Source organism: Gossypium arboreum, chromosome 4, assembly GCF_025698485.1.
Source record: "Gossypium arboreum isolate Shixiya-1 chromosome 4, ASM2569848v2, whole genome shotgun sequence".
NCBI lineage: Eukaryota > Viridiplantae > Streptophyta > Magnoliopsida > Malvales > Malvaceae > Gossypium > Gossypium arboreum.
In genome coordinates, this window is record NC_069073.1 from 9,204,273 (window position 1) to 9,214,755 (window position 10,483).

At 36.3% G+C, this 10,483-nt stretch overlaps 1 long non-coding RNA gene across 1 annotated transcript; it reads left to right on the top strand.

Annotated features, from left to right (window-relative positions):
* Positions 1-486: 486 nt before the first annotated feature.
* LOC128291641 (uncharacterized) lies at positions 487-1,741 on the top strand. The gene is made up of 2 exons (XR_008281451.1): positions 487-617; positions 1,533-1,741. It is a non-coding gene; the product is annotated as an uncharacterized LOC128291641 (long non-coding RNA).
* Positions 1,742-10,483: the final 8,742 nt, after the last annotated feature.

Below are 10,483 nucleotides of genomic sequence, written 5' to 3' on the forward strand. Positions count from 1 at the left end.
TCCAACCTGCACACAAAAACAAACCGTACTGTAACGCCCCAATTTTCGGGAATTCTGTGAATGTTGGAAAATTTTCATGCTTTGATTTTGTCATTTGTGAGTGAAATTATGAAATAGGACCTATGTGAAAATGTTTGAAAATGCTATAGGCTAAATTGACGTGGCCAAATAAATAGGAGTGCAAAATAGGAGGATTTGCATCACAAACCTCCCATTTTACATGAAGTGGCTAGCCATCATGTTATTGTAGACAAAATGTACACTTGATATCCATAATTTATGGTACAAATTGATACAAATTGATAATAGGTTAGGTAAATGTTCCATGACAATAGGTTAGGTAAATGTTCCATGATAATAGGTTAGGTAAATGTTCCATGATAATGGGTTAGGTAAATGTTTCATGATAATGGGTTAGGTAAATGTTTCATGATAAGAATTTCATGTCTTTTGTATTAAATAATTAAATGGATGAAATATGAAGTTTTATTAAAAGAAAAAGGGGTGAAAAGAACAAAGTTTTGTCCATCTTTGTTTATCATAGCTGAAAGTTAGAGAAGAGAAAGGAGAGGAGAAAGCTCTTGAGTATTCGGTCATTAGGAGGAGGAAAATTGAAGGTAAGTTCTTGGTACCTTGTTTCTATTTTGAGGTTCATGAGTTCTTCTTGATTCTACCTTAACTCTTGAAGTATATTTTGATTTTTAGTTGTGTTGTGAGCATTTGGTCATGAATTAAAATGAAGGAAATGGTTGTTGTTTCATGTTCTTTTGATGAAAAATGGAAGATAGGTGAAGTTGGGCCAAACTAATGAGCATGCATGTGCCTTAGATGTTAAAGGGAAAAATCAGCTAACATGTTGTGCTTTAAAATGATGAAATGGAGATTATACTTAAGTAAAATCATAGATATGTGATGATTGATTGGTGATATACATGTTTAAATAACATGCATGCAAGGTATGTGTGAAAGAGTGATTTGGTAATAAATCTGCTTGGGACAGCAGCAGTAACGTGACTTTGGAAAATCACCATAAATTGTGGGAGAAGAATTAGAAGCTGAATAAATTATGTAATTAAATCTTATTGAGTCTAGTTTCTAATGAAATAAACAAGAACATATTTTGAATTCTGTACAATGAGAATTTGATTCGTAATGAAGGGTGGTCAGATTAGTCAAACAGTGAAACATGGGAAACTTTGAGAAAATTCTGGTATTGATTGGCTAAACCAAAAATTCTGAAAATTTTATGGATAGAAGATATATGAGTCTATTTTTAGGGACAATTAACGGAACTTGATTTGGAGTTTCGTAGCTCCAATTATAAATGATTTAGTGACTGTTGCTCAGGAAGACAGCTTGCAGTGAAATTATGATTATGTGGTAAACATTGACAAAAATTTGTTAATGAGTTGCTTATTGATTTCTTATAAGCTTACTATGATCTGTAGGTGTGGTTGGCCGAATATTGTAAGGGGTTAATACGTAGTTTGTATTTGAATAGTTAGATTAACGTGTTAGTAATCCAATTGTAGGCGGTTCGTGTGTGGATCTTGTCAGCATATCGTCGCAAACAGGTGTGTAACTGACACCCTCTCATAGACTAGATTGGCAAAAGTCGAAAAGCCAAAATGCCAAAAAGTCGGTATTTTGGGAATTTGCGAGTGTGCGAATGCTCGTAAAATAGTTGGGTTTGTATATTTGGTAATCTAAAGTAATAAACTGCAGTACGCGCGATTTCGTACATTTTGATAATTTGGGCTTAATGGGCCAAAGATCGGGTTCATGGGCCAACGGGCCCAATTCGTAAGTATCTTGTGATAAGTGTTTTGATAGTACGTAAATAGTTAGGATATGCATGAAAACCCTAAAAGTAGCTAAATTACTATAATACCCCTATGTATGGAAAATTACTGTTATACCCCTAGGTGCAAAATTACCGTTATACCCCTAGGGTTAATTTTGACTGAAAAACATGACGATTTGATTTTGTATGATGTATGCCATGATTATATATCTGTCGCATGGGGACATGGGTTATATTATGGAAGAAGCGTTCTGGTGGCTATGCCACAAATATCTGATCTGGTGGCTCTGCCACAAATATCTCGATCTGGTGGCTCGCCACATATATCTGATTCAGTGGCTCGCCACGATTATCATATCTGGTGACTCTGTCACATTATTCATTCGCAGCCATGCTGCAAATTACGTGTGTGTAGCGGTTGGGTGGGTCGAGTTGTCTCCCCACACGGTGTAAGGTTGGTACGGGGTGTATACGATTGGATATGGTTGGGTTTCGCATAAACATGTAATATCATCGCTTTTGCTATGGGCCTATGGGCTTTATTCGAATTGCTCGGGCTAAGGCCAACTTATTCTATTTCGTGGTTTAAGCTGATATAGGCTATGGTTGCGTTAATTTACACATCGAGTTTCCCAAACTCACCCCTTTTATTTTCATCCACGCAGAAATCCCCAACCATAGTGGGCTTGGAGTCGTGAGGGAATTGAGTGGCCACCCATTCGAAAGTTTGATTTTCTTCCGTAAATCGGACATCCTTTTATTTACGTTTGAAGTTTTAGGTTTTAAATGTAATAAGGCCGCTTAATTATTTTTGATGGTTTTAATATGTATTACTAAGATAGGTATTACTTATTTTAACTGTTGAAATTGGATAGCTTTAGGGCGCGTTTTCAAAAAAAAAAAACAATTGATTTCAAAATAACACGACAACAAGCAAAGCTTCCGCAAAGCAAGTAGTTTATAAAATTAATCACCTTTCCTAAAAATGACTTAATCAAATCGGTTTCCTAGAAATATACATGACGTTAAGGTGTGGCAATGGCGGTGTGCATGTCAGGATTGGATCCGAAGGAGCTTGGTACTTAAGTAGTCGATAGACTCACCTCCTCTTTTAGGTTTCCTACGGTGCACAACTTCCATTCACTTTAACCCTTAATGAATTAATCTTTTGAACATCAAGTACGATTTTCTGGACTTAGAATGGAATTTTTTTTTTTTACGTTTTTGATGTGGCATGCCGGATCTGGCCATAACTTCTGGGCCGAGTTTGGGGTGCTACATTTAGTGGTATCAGAGCCTAGGTTACAAAAACTCGACTGTGGAATGGGTTTACAAAAACAAAGATTTTTGAAAGCAAAAATTTTATAAAGAATGTGAAAAACTTGATTTTCAAAATTTAGATCTTTAGAAGATGGCATCCCGAATCTCCGGCCTAAGCCTGTAAGTATACTCTGAACTCTTTTGAATATTTTTCTGTCTTATCATGCATCTTTGAAACCCTAGATAGGATGATCTGAAACCATAGGAAAATCTAATAAGAGAGCAAATCAGTAGCTAGACTTGATTATGCGAAAACAAACTCGAACTACTTATCGATTCATAAAACATCCGTAATAAACCTTTGGAATATTAATTGATGCATAAAAATTTGTAATCAAGATAATACGATATGAGTACAAGAGGCTGTGGACGAAGCCGAGGAAGGCTCGAGCGAAATCTTCGTCTTCGAGACATATGCCGGCGGTGGATGCACCGGTACCACCGGCAACAGAGGTAGAGTCTCATGACCGCGGTGCCGAGGATGATGCCCTGTCACAAGCAATGCTTCGTGTTCTAGAAAGGGTTGCCGGGGCAAGTACGGGCAATGGAGTTCGGGGATCTATTTCTGAACGACTTCGGGCCAACGGAGCGGAGATCTTTAAGGGTGTGTCTGGTATCGCCTCGAATGTAGCAGAATATTGATTGGAGGCCACAGAACGGATTATGGACAACTTGGACTGCTCTGAGGAGATTGTGAGTGGGGTTTCTGTACTAAGTCCCTTGGGTCACTCGGTTAGGGTAGACAAACGTATAGGAATGTACCCTTAGAAACTCAAGGCAAGGTTTTTCCGGAGATCGATGGAGTTACCGTTCGGAGAGTTTGACCTCATTCAGGAATGGATTGGCTTGTTAAGCATAAAGGCGACTCTGGATTGTCTTTGCTAAGCGAATGGTGTTAAGAACTACAAAGGATGAGGAGGTTATGGTGATAAGTGGGAGAAGGGATTATTTGTCCAATGTGGTGTCGGAATTAAGAGCCGAAAAGTGGATTCGGAAAGGTTGTGAGGCCTAATTGGTATTTGTAAGTCAGTCGAAAGAGAAGGGACTGACAGTGGATAAGGTTAGGACCGTAAAGGAGTTCCAAGATATTTTTCCGGAGGAGCTTCCAGGATTGCCTCCGAATCGAGAAGTTGAGTTTGGAATAGACTTGTTGCCTGGAATGGCGTCTATGTCTATCGCACCGTATAGGATGGCACCGAAAGAGTTAGTAGAGTTAAATGCTCAAATCCAAGAGTTGTTGGATAGGGGCTTTATTAGGCCCAGCATGTCTCCATGGGGAGCACCGGTGCTATTCGTGAAGAAGAAGGATGGTACAATGCGGATGTGCATTGATTATCGCCAGTTGAACAAACTGATAATTAAGAATAAGTATCCACTGCCAAGGATTGACGATCTATTTGACTAGCTTAGAGGAGCTTCTATATTTTCTAAGATTGACCTTCAATCTGGTTATCATCAGTTAAGGGTTAAGGAGTCAGATATCCATAAGACGACATTCAGGACTCGGTATGGTCATTACGAGTTTCTGGTTATGCCATTTGGACTAACGAACGCTCCTGCAGCGTTTATGGATCTGATGAATCGTGTGTTCCAACCATTTTTGGATCAGTTCGTAGTCGTCTCTATTGACGATATCCTGGTATATTCTAAAACTAAAACAAAACATGATGAGCATCTCCGTATAGTGCTGTAAGTATTATGGGAGAAGGAACTCTTTGTGAAGTTCAGCAAGTGTGAATTTTGGTTGAGGGAGGTAACTTTCTTAGGACATGTGGTCTCTGCTGAGGGGATTAAAGTGGACCCTCGAAAAATTGAAGCGATTTTAGAATGGAAGCCGCCTAGGTCAGTGTCGGAAATACGGAGTTTCCTAGGACTGGCAGGATACTACAGAAGGTTTGTAGAAGGTTTTTCTGTGATGCCAGCACCTCTGACAAAATTCATAAGAAAAGGAGTACCGTTTGTATAGGCGAGAAGCAGCAGGAAGCTTTTGAGAAGTTGAAGAAAGTTCGACTAAAGCACTGTGTTGATTCGGTGAGTCTGGGAATGATTTTCTTGTGTACGGTGGCGCATCACACGTGGGTTTGGGCTGCGTGTTAATGCAAGAGGGTAAGGTGGTTGCATATGCATCACGATAGCTTAAGCCTCATGAGGGAAACTATTTGACTCATGATTTAGAGTTGGCAGCCGTGATATTTGCACTTAAGATTTGGAGACATTACTTGTACGGAGAAAGGTGTATTATATACACTGACCATAAGAGTCTTAAGTATTTGTTGACTCAGAAGGAGCTGAACCTTAGGCAAAGGAGATGGATTGAGTTGCTTAAGGATTATGACTGTTCGATCGAGTATCACCCAAGCAAGGCTAATGTGGTAGCCGATACTCTAAGTTGTAGAGCTGTATCTGATCTGAGAGCAATGTTTTCTCGTCTGAGTCTATATGATGATGGAAGTCTGTTGGCTGAGTTGCAAGTGAGGCCAACCTGGGTGGATCAGATTAAGGAAAAACAGTTGAACGATGAGTCTTTGGTCGCTCGTTTTCAACAAGTTAAGGAAGGGGAAACTTCTGAGTTTGGGAGCCAGAAGAGACGATGCAACAGCAATACCCTCATCTGTTTGGATTAGGTAAATTTCGAGGACGAAATTTCTTTAAGGAGGGTAGAGTTGTAACGCCCCAATTTTTGGGAATTCTGTGAATGTTGGAAAATTTTCATGCTTTGATTTTGTCATTTGTGAGTGAAATTATGAAATAGGACCTATGTGAAAATGTTTGAAAATGCTATAGGCTAAATTGACGTGGCCAAATAAATAGGAGTGCAAAATAGGAGGATTTGCATCACAAACCTCCTATTTTACATGAAGTGGCTAGCCATCATATTATTGTAGACAAAATGTACACTTGATATCCATAATTTATGGTACAAATTGATACAAATTGATAATAGGTTCGGTAAATGTTACATGATAATAGGTTAGGTAAATGTTCCATGATAATAGGTTAGGTAAATGTTCCATGATAATGGGTTAGGTAAATGTTTCATGATAATGGGTTAGGTAAATGTTTCATGATAAGAATTTCATGTCTTTTGTATTAAATAATTAAATGGATGAAATATGAAGTTTTATTAAAAGAAAAAGGGGTGAAAAGAACAAAGTTTTGTCCATCTTTGTTTATCATAGCTGAAAGTTAGAGAAGAGAAAAGAGAGGAGAAAGCTCTTGAGTATTCGGTCATTAGGAGGAGGAAAATTGAAGGTAAGTTCTTGGTACCTTGTTTCTATTTTGAGGTTCATGAGTTCTTCTTGATTCTACCTTAACTCTTGAAGTATATTTTGATTTTTAGTTGTGTTGTGAGCATTTGGTCATGAATTAAAATGAAGGAAATGGTTGTTGTTTCATGTTCTTTTGATGAAAAATGGAAGATAGGTGAAGTTGAGCCAAACAAATGAGCATGCATGTGCCTTAGATGTTAAAGGGAAAAATCAGCTAACATGTTGTGCTTTAAAATGATGAAATGGAGATTATACTTAAGTAAAATCATAGATATGTGATGATTGATTGGTGATATACATGTTTAAATAACATGCATGCAAGGTATGTGTGAAAGAGTGATTTGGTAATAAATTTGCTTGGGAGCAGTAACGTGACTTTGGAAAATCACCATAACTTGTGGGAGAAGAATTAGAAGCTGAATAAATTATGTAATTAAATCTTATTGAGTCTAGTTTCTAATGAAATAAACAAGAACATATTTTGAATTCTGTACAATGAGAATTTGATTCGTAATGAAGGGTGGTCAGATTAGTCAAACAGTGAAACATGGGAAACTTTGAGAAAATTCTGGTATTGATTGGCTAAACCAAAAATTCTGAAAATTTTATGGATAGAAGATATATGAGTCTATTTTTAGGGAAAATTAACGGAACTTGATTTGGAGTTTCGTAGCTCCAGTTATAAATGATTTAGTGACTGTTGCTCAGGAAGACAGCTTGCAGTGAAATTATGATTATGTGGTAAACATTGACAAAAATTTGTTAATGAGTTGCTTATTGATTTCTTATAAGCTTACTATGATCTGTAAGTGTGGTTGGCGAATATTGTAAGGGGTTAATCGTAGTTTGTATTTGAATAGTTAGATTAACGTGTTAGTAATCCAATTGTAGGCGGTTCGTGTGTGGATCTAAATCAAGATATCGTGCAAGCAGTGTGTAATCGACACCTCTCATAGACTAGATTGGCAAAAGTCGAAAAGCCAAAATGCCGAAAAGTCGGTATTTTGGGAATTTGCGAGTGTGCGAATGCTCGTAAAATAGTTTGGTTTGTATATTTGGTAATCTAAAGTAATAAACTGCAGTACGCGCGATTTCGTAGATTTTGATAAGTTGGGCTTAATGGGCCAAAGATCGGGTTCATGGGCCAACGAGCCCAATTCGGTAAGTATGCGCGGTAAGTGTTCTGATAGTACGTAAATAGTTAGGATATGCATGAAAACCCTAAAAGTAGCTAAATTACTATAATACCCCTATGTATGGAAAATTACTGTTATACCCCTAGGTTCAAAATTACCGTTATACCCCTAGGGTTAATTTTGGTGAAAAGCATGACGATCGATTACGTATGATGTATGCCATGATTATATATCATTGCATGGGGACATGGGTTATATTATGGAGGAAGCGTTCGATGGCTATGCCACAAATATCGATCTAGTGGCTCGCCACAAATATTCGATCTGGTGGCTCGCCACATATATCTGATACGGTGGCTCGCCACGATTATCTCAGATCTGGTGACTCTGTCACATTATCATTCTGTAGCCATGCTGCAAATTCTGTAGTGTGTAGCGGTTGGGTGGGTCGAGTTGTCTCCCACACGGTGTAAGGTTGGTACGGAGGTGTATACTGATTGGATATGGTTGGGTTTCGCATAAACATGTAATATATGTTCGTTACGCTATGGGCCTATGGGCTTTATTCAATTGCATTGCAGGCTAAGGCCAACTTATTCTATTTCGTGGTTTAAGCTGATATAGGCTATGGTTGGGTTAATTTACACACTCGAGTTTCCCAAACTCACCCTTTTATTTTCATCCACGCAGAAATCCCCAACCATAGTGGGCTTGAGTGTGAGGGAATTGAGTGGCCACCCGCTCGAAAGTTTGATTTTCTTACGGTGAACTGGACATCCTTTTATTTACATTTGAAGTTTTGGGTTTTAAATGTAATAAGGGCTTAATTATTTTGATGGTTTTAATATGTATTACTAAGATAGGTATTACTTATTTTAACTGTTGAAATTGGATAGCTTTAGGGCGTTTTCAAAAAAACAACAATTGATTTCAAAATAACACGACAACAAGCAAAGCTTCCATAATGAAAGTATTTTATAAAATTAATCACTTTTCCTAAAAATGACTTAATCAAATCGGTTTCCTAGAAATATACATGACGTTAAGGTGTGGCAATGGCGGTGTGCATGTCTAGGATTGGATCCGAAGGGAGCTTGGTACTTAAGTAGTCTGATAGACTCACCTCCTCTTTTCCGGTTTCCTACCTGGTGCACAACTTCCATTCACTTTAACCCTTAATGAATTAATCTTTTGAACATCAAGTACGATTTTCTGGACTTAGAATGGAAATTTTTTTTTTTACGTTTTTGATGTGGCATGCCGGATCTGGCCATAACTTCTGGGCCGGGTTTGGGGTGCTACACGTACGCTGAGTATGCACTCAGTGGTATTTCTATAATCCGAACACTTAACAATATATCATACACTTAAATCATATGCCAATCACAATTATATATATATTCATTACAAAAATTAAATCTTTTATAACTCACTCAATTTTTTTCTCATCTACTAACCCGATTAGTTTTCAAAATAAATTCACAAATTATTTGAATAATAATATTTTCCATTCATATCTAGTTCAAAGATACTTAATTCAAATGTCTCACTCATACTTCAGTTCACTGTTCAATATCAATAAATAATATTCAGCTATTCACTTCTCAATTAGTAATCTGTTTTATTCCAAGCTCAATATCAATAAATATTTTTTTTCAATATCAATCAATTTATCAATATCATTCAGTAACAGTCAATATTTTTTAGTAGTGATCAATTAATCTTTATTATTTAGTAACAGTCAACCTTTAGAGAAATTAGTCATTCAATACTTTTATTTACCCCTATTAACATGACTCAGAGACGGATACACGGATCAAACCAACACACTAGTACGGCACTCAATGCCTCATCGGCTATGCCGAAGTAAACAGTAATAGTACGGTACTCAGTACCTCATCAGATTAAACCAAAGTAACAGTAAAAGTACGACACACAAGGTGCCTCATCGACTTGAAGTCGAAGTAACAGTACAACACTTATAGTGCCTCATCGACTCAAGGTCGAAGTATCCCTGAACACTTCCAATCCTATGGCATGCCAACTATATCCGACTTAGCCAAATACTATTAATAGGGTTTTAATAAATTTTCAGTTTTCAATCAATACACATTTTAATTTAATCACATAAATTAATAATTCAATACAATTCAATATACATTCAAATTCCACAATAATCACATATGCATATTTATTTCATCACATTTCCAATCAATTTAATTTTCAATATAACATACATTCAATATTCAATTTCCATATCAATCACATATATCCATATAAATTCAACAAATTTATCACATACCAAATCAATCTATTCCAATTGTAAAACACAATCCAACTAATTCGCACCTTAATTATTTATCATAACATTTAATCAAAATATAACAATTAATAATTAAATTCACTATTCAATTTCAACCAAGGTTCACTCCAATTCCAAATAGTCATCTCAATGCACTTACCATACATATTAAATAATAATTTCAACAATTAAATATTAAGTTCAGATTATAGAAATACAAACTGTAATTTCCGAGCTAACCCTCATTGACTTTGTCTTTTTCTTTCTTAGCCCAGGTTTTCCGGCACAACGTTAACTATGAAAATTAAAACAATTAAAAATTATCAATATACTACCATTCAATTTCACATTAAATATTTCAATTTTTATTCAATTTCTACTTTAATTTCAATTTTAATCTTAACTAAATTCACTTACTTTTCTATCTCAATTCATATTTTGTTTCTACTCAATTTTCAACCAAACTTAGACATAACTATTTAAATTTTACCATAAAACCCTAATTTCAAAATTCTTGCAATTTAGTCCATACTATGTAAAATTAATAACTTCTTTTACAATTTAATCCTTTAATCAATTCTAACTAAAAATTTATCAATTAAACCCCTAATTCAACCATTTGTTCAACATGAAGTATACTCAAAACCTAAGA